General features: G+C 40.4%; 1 protein-coding gene across 6 annotated transcripts in view; it reads right to left on the bottom strand.

Annotated features, from left to right (window-relative positions):
• Positions 1-25249, bottom strand: part of TPST1 (tyrosylprotein sulfotransferase 1) — a 141614-nt gene that overhangs the window by 110224 nt on the left and 6141 nt on the right. Inside the window, exon 1 of one of the 6 annotated variants that reach the window (XM_056819701.1) lies at positions 9135-9369. The exons of the other annotated variants lie outside the window; for them this stretch is intronic. The gene's annotated coding sequence lies outside the window, so the exon portion shown is untranslated. Of the gene's footprint in view, positions 1-9134; positions 9370-25249 lie in introns of those variants that run through there. 6 annotated transcript variants of the gene reach the window in all.

Below are 25249 nucleotides of genomic sequence, written 5' to 3' on the forward strand. Positions count from 1 at the left end.
TCCAGCCTCAAACACTTATTAGCTCCATGACCTCAATCAAGTCACTTAACCCCAATTGTCTAGCTCTTGGGTTTAAAAAAAAGAGGCAGGTGGTATCATAATACTTCTTTACCTAGTAAGAAACACGGAGCCTAGCTGAAGCAGCAGAGCATCCTGAGGATGATATAGGAGACAGCACATGCCAGGTCCATCAACACGACCAGGGCTAACATCTCCCCTCCCATCCTGAGCAAGACAGCTTAAGACCCTGAACCCAAAAGCCTTGAGAAGGGCAGTGCTTCCAGCCCATTGTCCTCAGCCACCATCCTGGGAAGCAGCCCCTGAGTAGATGCAGAGCCTGGAAGCTGCTCCTCCATAGCTACTGAAGACCCAGAAAGGAAAGCTCTTATCACTAAGGTCCTTGGCACTATTGGATGATTCCACATTTCATCAGAAATTGATATTTGATCTTACCACATTAAAAAAGAGGCAATGACATGTCTTTGCCATTGAACTGTAAAGCTAAACCCTTGAGACCTTCCATATTTCTTGAAGCTGAAATTTTCCATGTGTTTGCCTTTTTCACTAGACTATGAGCTGCTTGGGAATAAGACCTGTCTCTTTCCTGGTTGTATGCCCACTGCTTGGTATAATGCTTTGCCCAAAGTAATCTTAAAAAAGACTTCAATCACTGATTTAGAGATGGGAAGGTCCTTAGAGATTGCCTAGTCCAATTCCCTCATTGGACAACTGAAGTCCAGAGAGAGTGAAGTGATTTGATCAAATTCCTAAAGGTATTAAGTAGCAAAGGTAGAGAATTATTGTTAAGAGAACACTTTAAAAACTAAAAAGAGCTATCAGTGTAGAAGCCATTTTTTTTCATTCACTGTTTATCAATTTAAAAAAAATCTTCCCTAACAAAACTCACAACTCTGAGTAAATTTGCCACCTCCTACAGGAAGCTCATCCTGGTTTTTTCATGTTGCTAGTTTGGTATCTTCAAAAATTACTTATTATCTAATTTACATACACTTGGTATTTAATTCCTCCCACATTCCCCCAATAAAATGTAAGCTCCAGAAGGGCAGAAACTGTGTGGATTTTTTTGGGTTTCTATCTGAAGCATCTAACACATAGGTACTTATCAATGCTTCTTGTTTCTGTTGTGAAAGCACACAGTGAGATTAGGCTTTTTTTCCTGGAAAGGGGAAGAATAACATGCAGAGAGGTCACCAGAATGACTGATGAATATCCATGAGAGCAGGCCCAAAGGAATTCTACCAACCTCAGTCTTTAGATTTGACCTACTCACAACTGGCGTGCTCCCAAAGGGTGAGGCTTTGCTCCTCTAACATTGGAGCATTCAGTTTTCTTGATATAAAACCTCGGAGCTCCAGATATCTGTGGGTCAATAAAAACCTAGGCCAAGCTGCTTGCCTGCGATTTCACCATGTAGATATGCTCAGCTTTCCTTCCCTGAATTAGGCTCCTGTAGGGACTGAGGAGGGCAGAATAAGAGTGTATATCCACACGGTTTGTCTAACCCTTTCAACAAACCCTTTCGTTAGCTCAAGGCAGGTCTGGCTTTGCCTCTGGTTTTTGAAATCCCACACCCAACATACCTGCCTAACACCGAGCCAAAAAAAGTTCCCTTTACTAACCTGCAACATAGCCAAGTGTGAAAACATAAATTGTTCTCCATTTGACAAATTACTGAGAACCAGGTCTCCTCTTGATTTAGCTATCATGTTTTTGACTTCTACCAAGAACAACTTTTTCCTTTCCCAAAGTCACAGAACACCCCAGAATAAATTAAGACCCTTTCTCTGGCAGCTCTCAAATCTAAATCTCATCTCTGCAAGCCAAGATATTAAATTGCAAAATGGAAGACAAAGCCAGCACTAGAGAGGCTGAAGGGGTCAGCGCTGAATAATTATTCTGCAAAAGGTGATTTTTGAAATAACCCAGCAGTTTAAAAGCCTTTTTCTACTTCTCTGTGCCTAAAGAACTTCTCAAATCTGAATCCCTAGACCACATTTAAAACTTAAGGAACAACAATACTGGTAGATTCTTTTCCTTCTTTTGTAACAAAGCCAAAAAAAAAGGAAAAAAGAAAAGATCTATCTAAACTGATAGCCCAGTGGGTCTATTCTACCATGCATGCTCTTCTATAGGTAGTAGCTTGTGGGAGAACTAACAAATCATGCTAGGGAGTCAGAGAATTTAGGAATTCAAAATAAAATAGAGAGTTGTTGGGGTTTTTTTCTGACTCTCTCTCTTTCTTTTTCACAGTACTTGTGAAGACAACAGTCCAAAAGACTGGAATGCTGACTTTGGCTGCCCTTGCAAAAAGGAAAGAATGTTTTAAGGCTTTTCTTTGACTCTAAAGTATAATACTTCTTGCCTTTTATCAACCACATTTCCCTTACTAGAAAGGTAGTCAAGTGCATACATACATACACATACACACACACACACACACACAAAATATTAACATTTTTAGAGGAGAGAGAGAGAGGGATTTAAACCTGTGATTTCACTGATGTGAAAGTCACCCAGCGTGGAAATTCCTTCCACCGATAGTCTTAGAGTTACCCTAGGGTCTGAAAGAGGTTAAATGCCTACCCGGTACGTGGCAGAGCTAGAACTTGAACCCAGCTCTTCCCAAGCCTGGTGCTGGTTCCCTTTACCCCATAACCATTCTGCTTCTCAAGAAAAAATAACCTTCAACTAGAAGAATGAAAATGCTTTGCTTTGAGAGCTCCCTAAGCGTGGGAAGCCGTTGACAAACCCTTGAAAATCCAACTGTAGCTTTCCTACAATGCCTCACAGCCTACTTGTGGTCAAACGCACTCAAGGATGGCATTTCCAAGATGAGAACAATTAGAGATGCTTCTGATGAGATCAGGTTAGAAGATTCGCCAGAAGTTGTTTTGAAAGAGTAGGGGGGGGGGGGGGGGAGTTGTAGCTAAGTGATAGAACAGGAGAACAAGCTCAGTTTCTAATTTTAACAGAAGGGAGCAGAAAAAGTCATTCAAAGCTAAGGGAAGAAGAAATACAGGATCTCTAAGGCTCCTCTCCCAGTTGATATTCTGAGAAGAGAAAGTACTGGCAAAAAAGGATGCCGTAGCTTTGGGTCAAGTTTCAACCAGAGTGAGGCGGCTGGGGATCCTTTCCTCAGAAAGACAAGCAACCCAAGTTAATAATATCCTGAGAAGAGAAACAGTAAAAGAATTGAAAAGCTGGGAGGAGCAGAACAAGTGAATGAGTATTCAAAAAGCTGAACTTCCTAAAGAAAAGAGGGGGACAGCCAAGAATGGAGAAGGTACAGCTTTATGATCATGGAAATGCTAACTGATAATGGTTCTGACCAAGCAATCCCCAGCAGCGATGGATTCTGGAATAGTGGAAGTTATCTGATGGGTTTGACTGAGGACTCATTTAGAAGAGATGGCAAGGAAATGAGGCTAGGAAACATCTTTTAAAAAGAGATAAGAAAATAAAAAGCCTTTAATATCTAAGTTAACCAAACAAAATCACTTAAACTGAGAAAAGACAAATGCACTTGGAGTTCATTTGCTCCAAGGAAAGAGCTGATTCCATTTTAGATAATTACATGGTGATGATTCCATCTCATGTAGCATTTGTGTTTGAGGTTGCATAATACATGTTCTAGGAGGAATGGCAGTCATCGCTAACAGTCAGCCAGAGAAATCACCCTAAAACACAAAAGCTTTTTGCAGTAATTTGGTTCTCTCCATATTCAGAATAAAATTTAACATCCTACATGAATGACACAACTTCTGTAAAATGTCAATGATTCATTCGCCAGATGACAAATTAACCCATTCCTAACAAAGAAAAATAAAATAATAACCACTTTAGGAACAAAGAGTCCTTTGAAGTCTTGTGTCACAAAAACAAGTGAATAGCTTCTCTGACATCTTCCTTATGCAGAGAACATTGAGAATGAAATGTTCACTGAGCTAGAGCTAAAGACAAAGGGGTAATGAGTGTTCTAAATGCTTAACATTAATGGTTCATCTGGAGTGAATAACAGATGTGAAAGTGATATTACTCCATTGCCACATTTTTGGCAGCAGCTGTAAAAGGCAATTTACACCTGTCCGAGTCTACCTTTTGGGACGTTTCCTGCAAAAGCATTTGGTGAAAAAAAGCATTAAGAGAAGTCCTAATTCACTGACCCAGCTATAGGGATTCAGTTGAGACTGATGGCCGCTTGTCATTTTCACTTTCTCTCGTGATCCAAACTGTTCGCTCCAATGACCAAGGATAGCCAATTGCTAAGATTAAGCTAGCAGTGAGGAAGTCAAGAATTACAGGATGTTTGTGCTGGACTAGACTTTGGGATCAGCCAGTACAATCATCTCATTTTGGAGAGGAGGAAACAACAGTCAGAGAGCGGAGACATAGCCCGTGTTGTACAGCTACAGAGTGGTAGAAACTGGGCCAGAACCCTGATCTCCTGACTCCTGTGGCTGTGAACAGCTGTAAAAAGGAATGTGTACCACTGATTTCTTTGAGTAAGTCTCCTGCAAAAGCCCTTGGTGTGAAGAGGCTTTCAGAGCAGACCTAACTCACTGGCTCAATTATCAAGATTCAGAGATCCTGATTTCTTTTACTATAATACACAGGACATATTATATTAAGAAATCAGTCTTGAAGTTCATTCAGTTGTTGACATGCTTTCTAAAATGATGCACCTTTAAATGGAATAATTATTAAACAGTCTAGGGATTAGGGTACCTACAATTACTTTGGTAGAAGTGCTGCTATCTTACAATAGGTGTGTTCTTGAAAAGTTCATCATTGAAAAGCATCATTGCATTTTGGGGAAATCAATCAAAGAGCATTTATTATGGGCTAGAGATTTTTTAAAAAATGAAAATCAAACAGACCTTGCCTTCAAAGAGTTCACAGTTTAATAGCAGAGACAAATATGTAGAGATATAGATAAGATGACCACAGTCATAGATAGAGGATAGATGGACGGATGGACGGATGGACGGATGGATAGATAGATAGATAGATAGATAGATAGACAGACAGACAGACAGACAGATGGAGAGATAGACAGACAGATAGACGGACAAACAGATGGAGAGATAGATCGATAGACAGACAGACAGACGGATAGACGGATAGATAGACAGACAGATGATATGATAATCTTAGATAGGAAGGTTTAGGCCAGGCCCTTCATTTTATAGATGAAGAAAACGAGGCCCAAGTATGTTAAGGGACTTGCTCAAGATCATACAGTCTCTTTAATTCCAAAATCAATGTTCTTATTTTGATACCACACTGCCTCTAACTTGCCCAATATGACACCACTAGTTAATGGGAATCTAAATTCAGGTCTCCAGAATCCCACTCTAAAAGTAAGTTGTTCTTAATATTCTGCTTTGCCACCACATTCAGAGGAAAAACTGTGGGAGTAGAAACACAGAAGAAAAACAACTGCTTGATTACATGGGTTGATGGGGATATTATTGGGGATATAGACTCCAAATGATCATTCTAGTGCAAATATTAATAATATGAAAATAGTTCTTGAACAATGACACATATAAAACCCAGTGGAATTGCTCATTGTCTGGGGGGGAGGAAAAGAATGTGATTCTTGTAACCAAGGAATAATATTCTAAATTGACTAATTAAATAAAAATTTCAAAAATAAATAAATAAAATATTCTGCTTTGCCAACATATCTCCCCTCCTTTTTTATTGCAAACAGCCTCATTCTAGCATGGATGCTCAGTGAGTTGGATTTCTATATTGTTTTGTAGTTTGGAATAGGGAGAGGGAGGTAAATTCCTGGTTAGTGTCTCATGAGCCAAATCAGGTGGAATGCAAAGATGTTGGAAGGTAACCAGGATCACAGAGCTCCAGGTCACACAATCCGGGGTTGAGGGGGGTTGGAGTGGAGGGGGGAAACATTGGCAGAAATATGTCACATACTTTAGATGCTTTGAGAACAAGAGCAAGTAGGAGAGGAAAGATGTCAAGAACTTATTGGGGAAGATCAGAAAGAATCAGTCAAGAGCTCAGGCTCCTCCAAAAGGTTTTAGTCACTTTGACTTAAACTTGCTGAACCTTCTCTTAGTGCCTCTGGGTTCTTAAAGCTGCTTCGATATACTTCCCCAGAAGCTTGATTCTTAATTATATCCTCCTCAAATCTTCTTCATCCATCTCAGTCCTGTAGAGCTCAGCTCCATAAAGATTCACTCGGTGGTCTCCACCTATTGCAATTTCTCCTTCCTCAGAACTTCCAGAAGTCATTTGTCTGGACCTCTCCTCTGAAGTTTAATCATAGGTCGCTGCGTATTATCTCTTCCATTGTTGCCTTATATTAATGATTTACTTAATTTTGCCTGTCTTCTCTGTGCTGGGAGCACATCTTATGTCTTTGTATTCCTCACACTGCCAACCAGAGGGAAGACTGATTATGACTCTACTCTCAACCTTAAGATTCCAACAAAAGCTGGATCCATTTTTATCATCTTCGGGACAGGGAGGCTCTTTTGGTCCTTTCATAGCAGGTGCTATTAATGAGTACCAAGATCTTTTTGAGGCTGAGCATTTGCTGATCTAAGCCGCAGTAGAGAAACTTCCGGGGAGTTGGGTTCAGTCACCATTTTTTGCTCTTGGGAAAAAAAAGAGTGGGGGTGGGGAGGATTAGTACACTGTGATAAACATATCTATGAGAGATGCCAGAGATTTCACTATTAATAGAATCGCTCCTTTCCAGCCAGCCAGATCAAACCCATTGCCAGAAATAAAGCACCAAAGAGTTTGCTTATATTACTCCACTAAATGCTAGAGCTACATCTTTAAGAGGCCTTAAAAAATTATTAGACAAAACCAGCATTAATTAGTCAAAAAGACAGAGAAAAGTAAGCCCCTTGTATTCAGGTATAACATTCCCCAAAGGTCAAATTGCAACCCACAGTCTGGCCTTTTAGCTCCGCTGTTTACCTTTTTTGCTTCTAATTCTGCAACACTGAATTTATTTCCCTAACCAACTGCCCAAGGAGTACCCAAAAGACCCCAAATGGAAGCTGGAAGCCATGTTAAGAGGTTTTTGTCACGGTCTGGGCAGGTAGTTAAGCATGCCTACATGATTGCAGTGGGAATAAAGAAAAGAGGGCAAATAGGAAAGATGTTGGTCTTAAAAGGTAGAATCAACAAGACCTGGTAACTGATTGGATAAGAAACGAGGAGGAAGAAGGAATACTCAAAGATAATCCCAGGTGAGAAGAAGGAAGATGATCATGTTCAAAATCTTGAAGTTGTCTTTGAGACCACGTTTATGGTAGTGCCGTGGGCAAAAATAGTTAAGTTAAAATGAACAGGTCTAGGTGTAGGGAGAAGTAATAATAACTCTAATAAACTATTATATCTCAACACAAGGTTTATAAAGTGCTTTCTATGAAGTATCTGATTTGATCTTCATAACTATACAAAGTAGATGATATTATCTCCATTTTATAGATGAGGAAATTGAGGCTGAGAGAGGTTAAGTGACTTATCAAGGGTCTGAAAGATAGTAAATGAATGACAGCATTTGAATTCAGGTCTTCTTGACTCCATTCCCTTATATCTACTAGAAAGGTAATAAACTAAGACTAGACTGATGCCAGGGGACCATCTAGGTAGAAGTATTCTGAAGACAATTACAATATAGGTCTGTAGTTAAGAAGAGAGGTCAGGACTAGAAAAACAGACTCAGGAGTTATTTATATGGAAGTGGTATTTGAAGTTGTGGGTATAAGTGACATTATAGGAGTAAAAGTAGTGAGAAAACTAGAACCTTGGGGAATAGCCATAGGACAAGCCAAGGAAGAAATGAGGAAAACCTAGGCAATGATGCATAGAAGTTCTGAAAATGGAGGAAGAGGCTGGATTCTAATGCCAGGTTCATCAATGATTCGCCAGGTGATCTAGGGGAAGCTGTTTCATACCTCAGTTCCTCTCCACTAGTGAGATGTGTCTGGGGAGTGAGATGAGTGCAACCTGGGGGCAGGGCAAAAGGAGAAAAGCAGTTTGAGCAGTTGCTACAGGAAATGAGATAAGGAATAAAGTGGAGAGTAGATGAACTGTTGTTCAAAGGACAGGCTGAAGTTTATAGTAAACTAAACTCAGATTTCATCAGCTATTACCCAGGAATTCTGGAGCCAGAGGAGAGAAACCAGATAATGGGGCTAGCTAAGAACTCTCACATGAGGATTTGGAAAAGATTAGAGGGGCAAAAGTAGAAGCTAAGGAAACATTAAAACAGTTCATAGGGAAAAGGCAAATGGGTAGAAATGGACAGGACCTAGAATCAAAGACCTAGAATTCACACTAAGGATAAAGACTAGTTTTACTATGCGTGAGTCAATGGAAGAGAGATCAGAGAAGAAAAGGCTGTGGTCAGAAAGTAGGATTTCAAAGTTCTGGGTCTTGGAGATGGTGGAGTTCTGAGAAGTGACCTTTAATGTTTTTTTTTTCCTACCTCTAAAGTGATGACCCTGTGAGAAGATAAAACCTAAAATGCGACTTGGGTGGTATGTGAATAAAGTAGGATACAAAAAAGATCATTTCCAATTAAGGAACTCAAAGATTTGTATGGTCAGGTTAGTAGAGGTATCATCATCACAAATCTCAAAGTCCCCAATATTATGGCAGGGAATTGAGTCAAGAGGGAGACCTCACTGGAAAAGTTGGATACCTGGAGACTGGAGGATGTAAAGGTTAAATTTAATGGTTGGACTTAAATTATATGAAATAACATGAGGTATCATCATCACAAATCTCAAAGTCCCCAATATTATGGCAGGGAATTGAGTCAAGAGGGAGACCTCACTGGAAAAGTTGGATACCTGGAGACTGGAGGCTACAAAGGTTAAATTTAATGGTTGGACTTAAATTATATGAAATAACATGGTCACTGAAATTATTATATCTCAAATCAGAAGTTTATTTTCCAAAATAGAGGGGAAACAATAAAGCAGAGAAATGTGAAAGAGGTTAGAGAAAATACCTATACTAGCCCTCAGACAGGAAGGCCGGTAGTGAGTAACCACGTGGCTTCCTTCAAGATGGAAGCTGGTCTCTTAGGAAACCAGGAAGGAAGTCAGCCTTTCACTTACTCAATGTAGTCTAGGAGTCAGAGTCTAAGTTGAAGCTGAGCTCCAAGCCCACAATTCAAATCACAGTCTCCAGCGAAGCTCCCTCGAAGACTCTCCCCAGTCAGAAGACTATCTCCAGCAGACAATCTCTTCAGACTATCTTCCCAAAGACCATCTTCTCTGAGGGAGTTTGGCCTTGCTTTTATGGTGTATCCCCCAGCATGCCCCAGGGGTCCCTCCCCCCTACTTCCTAGAATGGAATTGGTTTTGAATGGACCAATCCCATGCTGGGGGGAGGGACCATGCCCCCTACTTCTGGGTGTTTGAATCTGAGGAGATTGTAGCAGGGATCTAGTCAATTTCAAGCAGCTAGAGCTCTGGGTTTTATGATTTTGTAATGAAAAGTTTGAGTTCTTTTAGAGTAATTTTAAGGGTAAGAAATTTGCTGCCTCCCAGAATCCAGAGACTGAACTCCTTGTGGAAAATGCCATGAAAATGCCTGCAGAGACCACTTGCTGTTTCAGGATATCCTGAGCAAATCGGATATGTAATATTGAACTTTGGGGGGTTAAATTCATTTGTTTTATTAAAATGCATTTGTTTTATATGTAATTTGTTGTGTAAAAGGGGACTGTCCCCTAATTAGTTTTGTTCTTTTTCCCCCTTTTGTTTCATTACTCCCAGCTTGTTGTATTTTCCCCTTGTAAAAAAAAGCATGTATCTTTTGTTGGAAATGATCCATTGGGGAGACTGGCCTCCCAAAGGATCACAGGGGGATTTGAGTTTTAAAATATTGTGGCCAGGGGAACTGCATCCCCAGTGCCCCAAGGGTCCCTCTCCACTACTTCCTGCCATTGGATTGGTCTTTGATTGGACCAATCCTGTGCTAGGGAGGGGCCACACACCCCTACTTCTGGGCACAGGATTGGTCTATATAAGGACCAATCCTGCATCAAGGAGAAAATTTTGAATCTAAGGATATTCAGAGTAGGGGGTAGGGGGGGAGTCAATTTCAGTTAGCTAGGGCTCAGGGCTTTTTCCTTTTAAATAAAGTTTTAGTTAGATCATAGAGTTTGGTTTCCTTTATTTAAGGGCCAATCACAGTTTCCAAACTGTCTAGCCCTAACAGGGGGCAGTATCTGTGGGATTAACTTCTCACCTTCTGAAGATCAATTTCTAATCAAAAAGGTTCACAGTTTCCTGATTGAACAGTTGCTGAGGGTGTGAACTCTTAAAAGAATTCACAAGTTTCTGACTGATTGAATTTTAAAAAGGGTGGAGCTTTCCATGTATCTTGCTGGCTTCTCACCTAGCACTAAGTAGGGTATGAATTCACTAAGTGGTTTGCCAGTTCCTCCACCTAGTTCAAGCTTGTGTTGATTCAATCAAAAGGTAGACAAAGGAGAATTAATCCTGTCTTCACAATCTAGTGAGATAAAACTTAAGTTAGTGTTAACTCAGAATAAACAATAGAGTAAAGAATTCTCTTTCACAAGGCTAAGCATCCCCAATATGGAGAGGGCTGTATAATGGACTGCAAGGATCTCAAAGAAGAAAGGTATTGGGGTAGAGGGGTAATGGAGGTAGCCAAATGATTTGAAAGTAGACGTGAGAAGTATGCCCATCTCTTCTCTTAGAAAAGAGTGTCATTGGTGTTAATGAAAGTAACAAAGGAGACAGAATATTAGTCCTAAAGGTAAAGGATGGATCAGGTTTTGTGTATGGAACAGATTTGCTACCTAATATTGAGAACCTAGGTCTCTCATTCCCAGAATGTAGTTTAAACTACTTAGTTAAAGACTATGATGCCACTCCCACATACTTTTAAATTTTGTAATGTACTAATATCAAAGAAAAAATGATCTTATAACAAGTATAGATAGGAATGAGCTTCCTCTTAGCATAAGCCTAGAAACAAGGTGAAATGAACTACACTTATGTAGCTAATAGGCCAGCTGGCCTGCCTTAGTGTCTCTGGATTGTTTTATCTAATAAAAGATATAAGCAAATCTAGAAATTGATGTATTTCTTGCCAATCTAAGGACCGACTTGAAGAATGGGGCTTAAAGCATCCTTAAGACATGATCATTTTACTGTTAATTCAAATAACAAAATACTCTTTCCTATTCCTTACATTCTTTTTTTTTTTTTTTGGTGAGAAATTTAGAATTCATTCCCTCCCACAACTCTATCAGGTTTCTCTCTTTATTGCTGCATAGGCTAACTCCTGGTTCAGTTAAAAAGCATACTTTCCCTCCTTTCCAACCCCATAGTTTTAAAAATGGTAAAAGACCTGGTGGCACTGAAACAATTGCTATCAAGGTATTTTCAATCTGGGGCTTAATGGAGACAAGAGACTTAGGAGCCTGGGAAGGAGCTGGGCTGGCAGAGAAATAGAGGGGACAATGCCCCTGAAAACTTTTCATCAAACCATAACAAGGACTTAAAAAGTGTTGGTACTGATCCACAGAACTTTTATCATCCCCAAAGGTCTTTACTTTTAAAAAAACTTTAAAAACTTTAAAAACACACAGACTTTTCCTTCACTTCCCTGTGTCCCGCTTCTCCACCTCAGAACCCTACTGCCTCCTACTCTTGATCTTCACCCCAACCACAGAGAGCAGTCACTTGAGAAGGCAGACAACAGAATAAGCTTTAGCAGAGAAGTTAGCTATTTCATATGGCCACACTAGAACTGGGATTGGGAAATAACTTAACCATGAAGGTCTCCTGATTCCCAATGTGCTGCTATCACTACTCTCACATTACTTGATTCTTCTTCCAACTACCTTCTCCACCCCCTGAGAAAATTAATAATTCAAGTAACAAAACCAATGAGGCAAAAATTTTGTTTTAAAATCTTTGCAGGGGCAGCCAGGTGGCTCAGTGGATTGAGAGCCAGGCCCAAAGACAGGAGCTTCTGGGTTCAAATCTGGCCTAGATACTTCCTAGCTGTGTGACCCTGAGCATGTAACTTAACCCCCTTTGCCTAGCCCTTACCACTCTTCTGCCTTAGAACCAACATAGGGAATCAATTCTAAGACTGAAGGTAAGGGTTTAAAACAAAACAAAACAAAGTCACTTTGTTATACTTTAGATTTAGCTATAATATACTGCTCCCCCAAAACAACAAATATCTGTGAAACAATTCCATGTACTTGATGCTTTAATGTATAAAATATGAGACACAGGCCCTGCCTTTAAAAAACTTATCTAATTAAGAGAAGGGGCAGCTAGGGGGAAAAATGAATGGAGCACTGAGTCTTAAATAAGGAAGACTCATCTTCAAATCTGGCCTCAGACACTAGCTGTGTGACCCTGGGCAAGTCACTTTACTCTGTTTGCCACAGTTTCCTTACCTGTCAAATGAGCTGGAGAAGAAAACAGCAAACCACTCCATTATCTTTGCCAAGAAAACCCCAAAATGAAAACACAAAGAGTCAGACATGGCTGAAACAACTGAACAACAACAATTAAGAGAAACAAAAGAATAAATAGGAGAAAGGTAAATAACAAGAGTTAAATAAAGACCTAAACCAAGAGGCATTACAGGCAGGGGAAAGGGAGGGGAAGGGAAGGAAATATATAGCACCCATTGTGTGTCAGGCACTGTACTTTTCAAATATCATCTCAGTTGAGACTCATAATAGCCGTTTGAGGTAAATGTTGAAATCTCATTTTAAGGTTGAGAAAACTGAAGCAATCAAGGTTTAAGTAACTTGCTTAGTGTCTCTATTGTAAAAATTAAAATTAGATCTTAATAAAAATATTATATTTTAGGAAGTTTATTAAATGATCATTGGAAATCAAGGAATAAAGAGGTTACAAAATAAAAATAAAAACCAAGTGCCCATGGCTAGTTAGCCATTTCAAAATCCCCACTTTACCACCATCACCACTGACTGCATGCCAAAAAGAGGAGGAGCAAGGCTGCCCTCTGGATATTTATTCCCTGACTACAGGAAGTATGTAATGACAGGAAGTCATTGGGCTCTCAGGAAATGTAGTTCCTCTTTAGGGTAACAGATTTTCAATTATACACTAGTAAATTCTAAGGCTAGTTTTGAGCTCAGGGCTCCTGACTCCAGGGCCAGCGCTCTAAGCACTGTGCCACTCAGATGCCTTCTCTACAACCATCTTGAAGTCCACCACCTCCCATTCCCATGACTACCACCTTATCTCTCCTTGTAAAAATATTTCCTTTCCTTCAAGGTCTGAGCTAAGACCCCAGCTCTGGATTATTCCCATCCTCCACCTCCTTCATTCCTACTCATGTGAAGCTGGTGGAAAAAAAATGGAGGAAACCACAAAATTATGCTCACAAGGTCCACTAGAAATTTCTCTTAGCTAATATCAGCTGAATTCTCACTACAGCATGGCAATCCATACTATCTCCTCTAACTGAGTGCCACCAACTGCCTGTCTATATGTGATGGACTCTTAGCTTCTTGCTTCTCCAAAGTGCTCTCACCCAAAGTTGTCTCCCAAATGTGGAATCTGGGGCTGCTGCTCTGATAAGGGCTGGTTATAGAAAATAATAAACAACTGGTGTCAGTGTATGTATACATATATGTGACTTCTGAGATATCTTTCTACATATATGTATTTGCATGTGTATATATGTATCTAGCTAGATAGACAGACAGACAGACAGACAGACAGACAGATAGATAGATAGATAGATAGATAGATGGTCAGATGGACGGACGAATGGACAGATGGATGGATCGATGGATTTATTGATGGATGGATAGAGATATCTTCTTTCTATCTGGGCAGCTAGGTGGCACAGGGGACAGAGAACAAGACCTGGAGTCAAAAAGACTCCTCTTCCTGAGTTCAGATCTGGCCTCAGACACTTACTAGCGATGTGACCCTGGGCAAGTCACTCAATCCTTCCATTTCCTCATATGTAAAATGAACCGGAATAGCAAATCGCTCCATGATCTTTGTCAAGAAAACCCCAAATGGGGTCATGAAGAGTCAGACACAACATGAAATGACTGAATAACAAAAACTACCTATCTACATATTTCCAAAAGTCATTCCCCAATAGATAAGTGGTCACAGTATATGAATAAAGTTCACCAAAGAAGAATTTCAAATGATTAATGACCAGATAAAAGAATGCTCCAAAACACTAATAATAAGAGAGAAGCAAATCAAAATAACTCTGAGGTTTTACCTTGAACTCTGCAAATTTTCAAAGAAGACAAAAAATAAGAATAGTTAGTATTGGCAGAACTCTAATTTAATACATCTATTAAGGAAAACAATTTTAAAATATGCAAATAAACGGTATAAAATGTCCATATTCATTGACCCAGACATTACTGGGCTTCTATTCCAAGGAAGTTACTGGTAAGAAAAAGGTTCCTATATACATCAAGATATTTCTACCATCACTCTTTGGAGTAGAAACAAAGCAGATATTAATCAATTGGAGCATACATAAATAATGGTAGTGCACAGATGTAGTGGAATATTCCTGTTCTTTAAGAAATAACAAATATAGGGAAAATTGGCAAGATCAGATAAAAAATGGAATATACAGAGCCAAAAATATATACTCAATAACTACAATGATATAAATAGAAACAATAAACACAAAACAATTACTAGTGAATGTTGCAACATTAACAAAGAATAAGTACAGCTCCAAAGGAGAGAGATGTTCTTCATTTGCAGAGGCTGGAAGTCTATGACTGTGATATATTGCAGGTTATTTTGGGTCTTTTTCAATATAGTGATCAGTTTTTTTCCTTTTTTTAAGAAAAATATTTATTATATGGGATGGATCTCTGGGAGAGAAAAAGAAAGTGATACTGGGAGAAATTTTGGTGAAGGAAAAAATACCCCCCAAAAAACAATAAAGATTTATTTTTAAAAAGAAATAAGGAAGTTAAGGAGAAAGATAATGCGTTCTATTTTGGATACGTTGAGCTTGATATGCCTATGGGTCCACTGTGGAAAGTGGTGAGCAGGAAGCTGGAGATATAGGACCAAGAGCTGAAGAAAGAGTTGAGAGGTCTGATTACATAGATTTACTAAATCTACACAGAGTCATCTACACAGAAAAGATAGCTCAGTCCATGGATCTGATGAGCTCACCAATAGAAAGAATGTAGAGAAAAGAAAGGAGAGGGACAGGCCTGAGACCTGGGGTATACCCATGAACAGGGAAAGGGCCTAGATTCTGTAGATGGGGAAACTGGGAGGGAAGTTAAGTAATTTGCCCAAGGCATCACAGTGGTAGAATTCTTTTGTGAGCTTTCCCTAATTCCTCTGGATGAGAGTGTTCCTCCTTTCCCAAATTTCTAGAGTTCTGCAGAGATCTCTCCTTGTGCCTGAAACCTCCTACTTTGTATTTTATTCACCTGTCTAGACAGGTGCTTGGCCTTGAGGACAGGAGCTATTTTATTTTAGCCTTTGTAGCTTCAGAGTCTTGCAGGGTGCCTTATAACTGTAAATATGTGTTGACTTAAAAGTACTTTTTGATTAATTATCAGATAAGTGGTAATAAGTGCTCTGAATTCACTCTACCTACAAGTACCTCAATTGTGCCCTTTCTGAAGGTCTTATATTGTATTTCTCTATAGACAGCCTTGATGCACTTAATAATGCTAAGCCCGTAGCATGTACTTAATAAAAAACTTTTTTTCAATGCCCTTATCTTTTGTCTTAACATCAATTCTAAGACAGAAGAGCAGTAAAGACTAGGCAATCAGGATTAAATGATTTGACCAGTGTCAAATAGCTGAGAAGTGTCCGAGGTCAAATTTGAACCCAGGACCTCTTGACTCCAAGCCTGGTGCTCTGCCCACTGAGCTACCTAGTTGTCCATTAATAATTACTTGTTGACTGATTAGTGTAGCTCTCTCTGTCTCACATAAAGTCTGGAGTTTCCTATGACATGATGTTAAGGTTATAAAGAATAGATTTGACTCTAAGGAATACCCCATACACAAGCCACATCCTGTTTGGTTCTCCTGACCCTGATTCTTTGTGCCTTGTTCTTCTTCCATAACAGCCCCCTAATGATTGTCCCCTCCCAAGAAAGTAGACCCCAGCTCAGTGCCCAGATTACAGTAACTTTGGACAAGCAGCCAGATTCCCACAGTACTATGACTCTGGTGCCAAAAGAGTTTCGCACTTCCCTAAGACACCAAAATGCTCAAGTGGCCAGCTCTCGCCTTCACTTCCCTCTCAGCCACTACTAAAACAGGAGGCAAATTGTGCTTCTTTCCAGTTCTCACAACCCTGTGGGGGAGTGATGTTCAGGAATCATGGGGAGGTTTTTGTGTGTGTGTGTGTTTTTTATTAAAACCCTTACCTTCTGTGTTAGAATTAATGCTGTGTAGTGGTTCCAAGGCAGAAGAGCAGTAAAGGCTAGGCCATGGGGGTCAAGTGACTTGCCCAGGGTCACACAGCTGGGAAGTGTCTGAGGCCAGGTTTGAACCCAGGATGTCTCATCTCTGGGCCTGACTCTCAATCCATGGAGCCACCCAGCTGCCCTCATGGGGAGGTTTTGATCTCCAGTGGATTTGGGAAGCTTGGGATTCCCAATCACACCTTCACCATCATTCTGCCCCTTTGCCTGCTCGTCTCATCTTGGCCTTCTTTTGCTCACTTTTTCTATTCCTACTTTACTGGCTAAAGATACATCCCACCTTCCATTGCTGGCTATGGCTAGGGAATGGCTCTTCCTTGGCCTTCCATTTATCTCCCTCTCCAATTCCAGGTCTGGCATCTCTGTTACCCATCTTCTGGAGATGTTCATGCTCTGATCCCTACCAATTCACATTCACTTTTCCCTGGACCAGTGTACTCTCTATTACTAGTTAATCTGCCTAAAGCAAATCTGCCTAACCTGATTTTCTTGGCCACCTCTATTTGCTCTTTGTAGTGAAACTGCCTCTCTCTCTGTTCTCCACAAGCATAAGACCTTACCATCCTTCCCTGAAGATTTCTATGACTCTAGGCCTCCCACACTGGTCCCAACCTATCCTCACTGGCCAGATTAATCTCATTTTCCCTTTTATCCTGAACTTCAATGCTCTTACCCCTCAACAGAAAGCCCCACTGGGCCTGGACGTGGCTCTTCACTCATTAACAGAGCTTGGCTGACAGGCACATCCTAGAGATACTAGTTACCTTGCCTAATTCTCAGTTACTGCTTTTCCAACTACTTCCTTGCACTTGGGTACCCTTTCCCCTGTTAGAGACAGGTTCTCTAGACCACATGTTTCCCTAGCCATAAAAGAAAAGCATTTGAATCACTGAGGAGCTGAGCATTACAGATGGCTACAAATACATCTGAGGCAAGCTCTAAACTGAAGGAGAATCCCTCCCCACCACGATGTTGCCTATACCAAATTATTTAGTGCTAACATTACAAAAATATTATAGCAATGCTATGAACCTTAAAGTAAGAGCATTCAGCCAGATGTTATTTATACCATTGTTCCCATGGTAGAAAACTTCCACAGAAATAGTTTTTCACCTGCTATTGTTTTCATAAGATCAGTTAATGTCTTGGAGGATGGGGCTGGAACATCTTTTTTAAAAAGGCAATGAAGGCAGTGTCTTTTATCATATTGGTCCATATTTGGCTGGTACCAAATTAGATTCCGATATCATGTTAGCAAAAGAATGAAAATGAAAGCAATAAAGATGGAGAGAAAATTATAAAAGTGAATAAAACGTCTATATTTTCACAGAAAGAATTGTTTTCAAAACTTTTGCATTGAGAAAAAAGGCATATGGTAATTGTGTATTATTATCTTCTCATGAATTCGCATCTTTTTTCCCTTTCAAAGATACCTCATTTTAGCTGAACAGCCATGGCCAATTCCCTTCATCTCCATGTGTCTCAACATCGTCAACACGGACAGGAAAAGTAACACCAAGAACGGTCACCCCTCAGGGTTGTTAGACTCAAATCCAACAATGCCTGAGAAGTGCTTTGTAAGCCTTAAAGTGCTATACAAATGTCAGTTAACATCACATTCACAGTGACTGCAGATGACACATTTGGACAGATATCGTAGATACGAAGTAGATTTTCTGCCCTCCTAAAAACTGAGATGTCCACATAGAATACCTTTTAAGACAAACTCTAGAGGTCTATCTATAATTAATCCCATTAGGTCCAATTTTTCAGGGACTTACAGAAAGCATTTAAACAATTGCACCATTTATTTGTGTCCAAGACAGAAAATAAAGTGAACAGGGATGCTTTTTTCCCACCTTTCCAATTATACTTGAAATGATTATAATGTCATAATTTAAATTCAAAATCGATATTTAGCTCAACTCAATAATCACACACTGATATGTTGCTTACCTGTCAGTTTTTCATTCATTCTGTATATTCCCAATAATATTATTACATATGAATATCCCAGCTGCTTTTGTTCCAGCAATCCTCTGCCCTTCTTCCTCCTCCCACCCCTAATTTTATTGCAACCTTGAAGACCAGGGAATATTCACCATCTCCAGTTAGCCCAATTCAAAGAGTACTTTTGTCTGCATTCTCCAAAATTTCTGTACTTGCATTGTGTTACTTAACGTATTTTGCTCTATAATTATTCTTTAATGCATTCAAGTTTACAGAATATTTGAGAATTAGAAGATCTATGTCACCTCTTTTTTTAACTCTCATTTTCTTAGTGTCAATTCTAAGACAAAAGAGCAGCAAAGGCTAGGCAATGGGGATTAATTGATTTGCCCAGGGTCACACAGCTATGAAATATCTGAAGTCACATTTGAACCCAAGTCCTTCCAACTCCAGACCTAGCACTCTATCCACTATGCTACCTAGCTGCCCCATCACTTACTTTTCTTTCTTTATTTTTATTATTTATTTATTTAGAAGATTTTCCCATGATTACATGATTCATATTCTCTCCCTTCCCTTCTCCCTCTCCCCTCCCAGAGCCAATGAACAATTCCACTGGGTTGTACATTTATCATTGTTCAAAACCCATTTCCGTATTATTCATATTTGCAATAGAGTGATCATTTTATATTCCAAATCCCCAGTCATATCCCCATCAAACCATGTGATCGATCATATGTTTTTCTTCTGTGTTTCTGCTCCCACAGTTCTTTCTCTGAATGTGGATAGTGTTCTTTCTCATAAGTCCCTCAGGATTGTCCTGAGTCATTGCATTGTTGCTAGTAGTGAAGTCCATTACATTCGATCATGCCACAGTGTATATCTCCTGGTTCTGCTCCTTTCCCTCTGCATCACTTCCTGGAGGTCATTCCAGTTCACATGGAATTCCTCCAGTTCATTATTCCTTTCAGCACAATAGTATTCCATCACCAATAGATACCACAATTTGTTCAGCCATTCCCCAATCGAGGGACACCCTCTCATTTTCCAATTTTTTGCCACCACAAAGAGTGCAGCAATAAATATTTTTGTCTTTTCCCTTATTATCTCTTTGGCATCACCTACTTTTAACACCCTTTATGCACTTACTATAGTTCTCTTCAAGTATCTGCCACTCAGTTGCAAAACTATGCTAATTTATTGAAATGCCCTCTCACCTCTTACTACTTATTCAAGTCTTACTTGTTCAGAGCTTAATTCAACTCTAATCATTCCCTCCTCTGAAGTTCCATAATTTTATGATCTATACCAGCATTGGCAAACATTTTTGAGTTTTCATGCCCAAATTGCAACTTCAAACTGCCCCTGAGTGCCATCCCCCCATTACCCCAGAGAGTGGAAGTGCTCTCTTTGGATGGCTTAACAAAGGGATGGGGCAGGCAAAAAATGTCCTCAGGCACTGGGAAGAGGGAGAATGGAGCAGCTCCCCAGTGTCACCTGGCACCAGTGCCAATACTTCACCTACATTGATCTATACTATCTATTTGGCACTTAATCTCACTCTTAAATTTCAGATCCATATCTACCTGGATGTCCTTTAAGTATTTAAAATTCTACATGTCCAAAATGGAACCCACATTTTCTCCCAAACCTATCCCTCTTCCATATTTTTGTATTTCTGCTGACAGAACCACCATCCTCCCAGTAACCAAGACTCACAAGTTGGTCAACTTTGACTCATCCCTGTCCCTCAACTTTAATATCCAATTACTAACAGATAAAGAAATTAAAACTATCTATAGTCATATGAAAAAATACTCCAAATCATTATTGATTAGAGAAATGCAAATTAGAACAACTATGAGATACACTGTATACCTATCAGATGGCTAATATGAACAAAAAGAAGCATGATAAATGTTGGAGGAGGTGTGGGAAAATTGGGACACTAATACACTGTTGGTAGAACTATGCATTCTGGAGAACAATATGGAACCATGCCCAGAGGGCAATAAAACTATGCATACCCTTTGAGTCAGCAATAACACTATTAGGTAAATGTATTCCAAAGAGATCAGAGATAGAGGAAATGGACCCACTTGTATGAAAATATATTTTGCAGCAATGTTTATAGTGGCAAATAATTAGAAACTGAGAGGATGTCTGTCCATCAACTGGGGAATGCTGAATAAGTTGTGGGATATATTTGTAATGGAATATTATTTTACCATAAGAAATGATTAACAGAATGAGTTCAGAAAACCCTAGAAAGATTTATATGAACTGATACAAAGTGAAGTGAACAGAACAGTATATATTGTAACAGAAAATACTGTATTATGATCAACTGTGAAAGACGAAACTATTATCAGCAATGCAATATTCCAAGATAACTCTAAGTGGAGCTCCTGATGAAAAATACTATCCACAGCCAAAGAAGAAACCATTAGAGTATGATTGCAGATCACAGTATGCCATTTTCACTTTATTTTCTTCATGAGATTTTTATTATATGTGCGGTATGTATCTTCTTTCATGGTCTGAGGAATATGGAAATAGAATTACCAAGGTCGCCCTGGCATAACCTATATTAGACAGGAGAGAGGGAGAAAATCTGAATCAAGCAATGCCAGATAACAATTGTCAAAAATCGTTTCTACATGCAACTGAAAAAATAAAATGTAAAATACATATGTGAATATATGTACAAAACAATGAGCTGCTTAGCCCTGGCAATCCTACTTCCACAACATCTCACATCCATCTATTTCTCTCTACTCACATACCGTAACCCTAGGTTAGAATCTCACCAGCAGTGATGCTCACAGTGACAAGATTCAGCCCTCCGTGTGTGCCTCCAAGTCGGGGCCTCCTCAAACCAGTTTTCAGGCCTCTTCACTTTGTGAAGCAGCCGGGGGATCTCGGCTCCAGTTCAGGGTGACCCGGGCACTTCAAAGACTCTCACCGCCCAAAGAAAAGTCACCAGAGTTTATGAGACAGCGACACAAGAAAGTAGAACTTGTATCTTGGATACAAAGGAAAAGGAGACAACTACATAAGATATCCCTCGATCTGCTGCTTTAAAAGCCAAAAAAGAGGAGATGACATTTGTCTAGCATTTCGAACGTTTACAAAACAGTTTATGCACGTTATTTCATCTGATTCTTACAACTCTGTGAGCTATTAGGATGCCCATTTTACAGATGAGGAAACTGAACTGGAGATCTTAGGTGACTTGCTCAGGCCATCCAGCAAGTAAATGTCTGAGGCAGTGTTTGAATGCAGGCCTTCCTGAGTGCAAGCCTAACATTCTATCTGCTGCTAAGGAATCCGAAGTTGTCCCCAAAGTCTCTTTAATTACGTTTGTCAAAATCTCCGCAGAGAAACCTTTCAGAGTGGAGGGAAGTGCCAATCCACCTTGTTGCAGCAACAGCAGTGATAATAACACCCCTCGGGAGGAAATGGCAGAAGGCTTTTAGGCACACCGTGACATAAATGGTGACTATTTTGCCCTGCTTGGTGGATCTATTCTACAGAAACTAGTATCTTGCACAGTCTGGAGAGGTTTCTCCTGCAGTCGGTGAAACAGGAGGTCATTTACTCAATAGGCACTGATTAAGCACCTGCAGGGGGCCAGACAGGGAAGTCCCACCCACCAAGGGGAGAAAACAGCCTTGCCAGTAGGAATATGCAAAGTCCACGCCATGGGTGGCGGGTGGGGAGAAGTCAAGAAAGGCTCAACCGAGAAGAGGGGGGGTTAAGCTGATGTGGAAGGGAACAAGAGATGCTCGAGGGAGAGACCAGGAAGGATGGAGCCACTACAAAAGTGTGGAGACAGGAGGGGAACAGTGTATAACCAAGCAGGAAGACCAGGGCTAGGCCAGGCTGTGAAGGACTTTAAAACCAAACAGAGGGGCAGCTCGGTGGCTCTCCGTGGAGAGAAAGCCAGGCCTGACATCTGGAGGACTTGAGTTCAAATCTGGCCTCGGATACTTTCCACCTGTGTGACCCTGGGCAAGTCACTAACACCCCCCTTTCTGAAAGGCTGTTACTGCTCTTTTACCTTAGAACTGAAACAGTATCAGTTCTAAGACAGAAAGTAAGGATTTTTTAAAAAGCCAAACAGAGGTTTGATCCTGCCAAGGGGTAGTCCTGGCAGCTGATGCCACAAGGATCCGGAGGCTTTCCCCTCTCTTACAGATCCTGCCAACCCTATACACAGAGAGATGCCCAGCAAGCTGCCAGGAACAGGCCTTTGAGAACCCTTCCTCTTCCCCATCCCAAATGGCACTGCCCAGTTCCCCCCCCCCCAGGTAGGGTCACTCTTGGCTAAAGTGACCCAGAGCCCCTTTCTCAACTGTCATGATTGGGTAATCCCCACCTGACAACACCCAGGAATGTTATAGCCAAATTCAAAAACTATCAGACCAAGGAAAAAATATGACAAGCTGCCAAGAAGAAGCCATTCAGATACCACAGAACCACAGTGAGGATAACTCAGGATCTGGCTGCATCCACACTGACGGACTAAAAGGCGTGGAATATGATATTCCGTAAAGCAAGGGAACTGGGTCTACAAGCAAGAATCAACCACCCAGCACAACTGCCTATATTCTTACAGGGGAAAGTTTGGTCATTCAACACAATAGCAGACGTCCAAGCATTCATAAAGACAAGACCAGACTTAAAAGAAAATTTGATGCCCAAGCACAGAACTCAAGAGAATCATCAAAAGGTAAGTAAGAAAGAGGGAAAAAGAAACACAAAACAAAACAAAATTAAGAGATCCAATGAGTTAAAATGATATGTTTCCCTATAAGAAAAGAGGTCATTGGTAACTCTTAAAAATTGTTATTATCACCTGGGCAGCTAGAAGAACTACACTCAGAGGGAACAGCGACAACCAGTATAGGATGAAAGGACAAGACATAAATAGGTATAGAGATATATGCATGCATAAATACATATACATGTGTATGTACATACAAGACTAAAGCTAAAAAAAGAGGTTAAGACTAAAAGAAATGGGAAAAGAAACAAATGGGGGCAAATTTATATGTCACAAAGAAGCTCATGACGGGAAGGGGGAGAACATCGATACACTGGAAGGGTAAAGAGGTTGGAGATAGGAAATACTCAACTCTTACGTACTTTGAAATTGACTCAAAGAGGGAAGAACAATCCAATCCATGGGGGCAGAGAATAGATTCACGCCCTATAGGGGAGTAGAAGGGTAACAAACGGACTGGTGGGGAGGGAAACAGTACAAGGGAGGGAGAGGGTGGGGGATAGTTTAAAAAGACTGTAAAGAAAATAAGAGGGGAATGAAAAGGGAGGAGGAGTAGAAAGAAGTAAATAAGGGTGGGAATTAGGGGGACTGATTAAAAACAGTCATAATTGGGGGGGGGGGGATGGCTCAGTGGATTGAGAACCAGGCCCAGAGATGGAGGTCCTGGGTTCAAATATGACATCAGACCCTTCCCAGCGGTGTGACCTTGGGTAAGTCACTTAAGCCCCATTATCTAGCTTTTACCATTCTTCTGCCTTAGAACCAATACACAATAATGATTCTAAAGCAGAAGGTAAGAATTAAAAAGCAAAGAAGCACAGTCACTGATCAAGAACCTTCTGCCCTGCCCATTGATCCTCAAGGCCCATTGAGCCTTACCATCCTCTCTGCTGCCCTGACCTGTGGTCCCAAATGGACCCTGGCCTTTCCCATCTGTCATGAAGTTGAACTTTCTTATATGTATTCTCTCTAATTAGATGGTGAGCACCTGCCCAAAGGCCCTTAAAATTGAGCATCCCTTTTGATCCTGTGGTACCACTACTACCAAGATCATAAAAAAGGGGAAAGGACCTCCTTGTACAAAAATATGTATAGCAGCTCTTTTGGTGGTGGCAAAGAATTGGAAATTGAGGGGATGCCCATCCTTTGGAGAACGGCTGAACAAATTGTGGTATCACTACTATCAATACTACTGTGTTATAAGAAACGACGAGCAGGATGATTTCAGAAGAAGCTGGAAAGACCTGCATGGACTGATGCAGATCGAGATAAGAAGAACTGGGAGGACACTGTGTAATGGCAATATTGTACGATGACCACCCTTAGCTCCTCTCGGCTATGGAATGACCTGGGACAACTCTGAAGGACTTGTGAGCTGGAATGACACCCACCTCCAGAGAAAGAACTGTTGGAGTTGGATGCAGACCACAACATACTATTTCTCCCATCAGGGAGGGAGTCTGATCTTATAATTTGGGGAAACAAGTTGAAAATTAGTATTACAGGTAATTGGGAAAATAAAATATCTTTGAATGAAAAATAAGTAAATGCTTTCCTATTCTATCCCAGAGTATCGTAATAGGGAGTCATCTAAATTTATTGAGTAGAGGGGTAGATGGTCAGAACAGCAAGGTTAGGAAAATCATTTTAGCCCCTGAGCGCTAGAGTACAGTAGAGAGACCAGAGACTGGAAAACCATTTGGGAAGCTATTACAATAGCCCAGATGAGAAGGTTCTTCTAGATCTGAACTAGAATGGTCATAGGAGACTGGAGAGAAGGCAAATGCAAGAGATCCTGTGGAAGCAGAAAGAACAAGATTTAGCAACTAAATGGAGAGAAGGGGAAAGTGAAGGTGAAGAATCAGAAGTAATGCTGAGGTCATGAGCCCAGAATGCCAGAAGGATTGTGCTGCCTTTGACTGAAATAGGAAAGGATGGAAGAAGGGAGGGCTTGAGAGATGGAGATGAAGGGTTTTTCTTTTGGATACGTTGAGTTTACTGGTATTT

The sequence above is a fragment of the Monodelphis domestica genome, chromosome 2 (genome assembly GCF_027887165.1).
Source record: "Monodelphis domestica isolate mMonDom1 chromosome 2, mMonDom1.pri, whole genome shotgun sequence".
Taxonomy (NCBI): Eukaryota; Metazoa; Chordata; class Mammalia; order Didelphimorphia; family Didelphidae; genus Monodelphis; species Monodelphis domestica.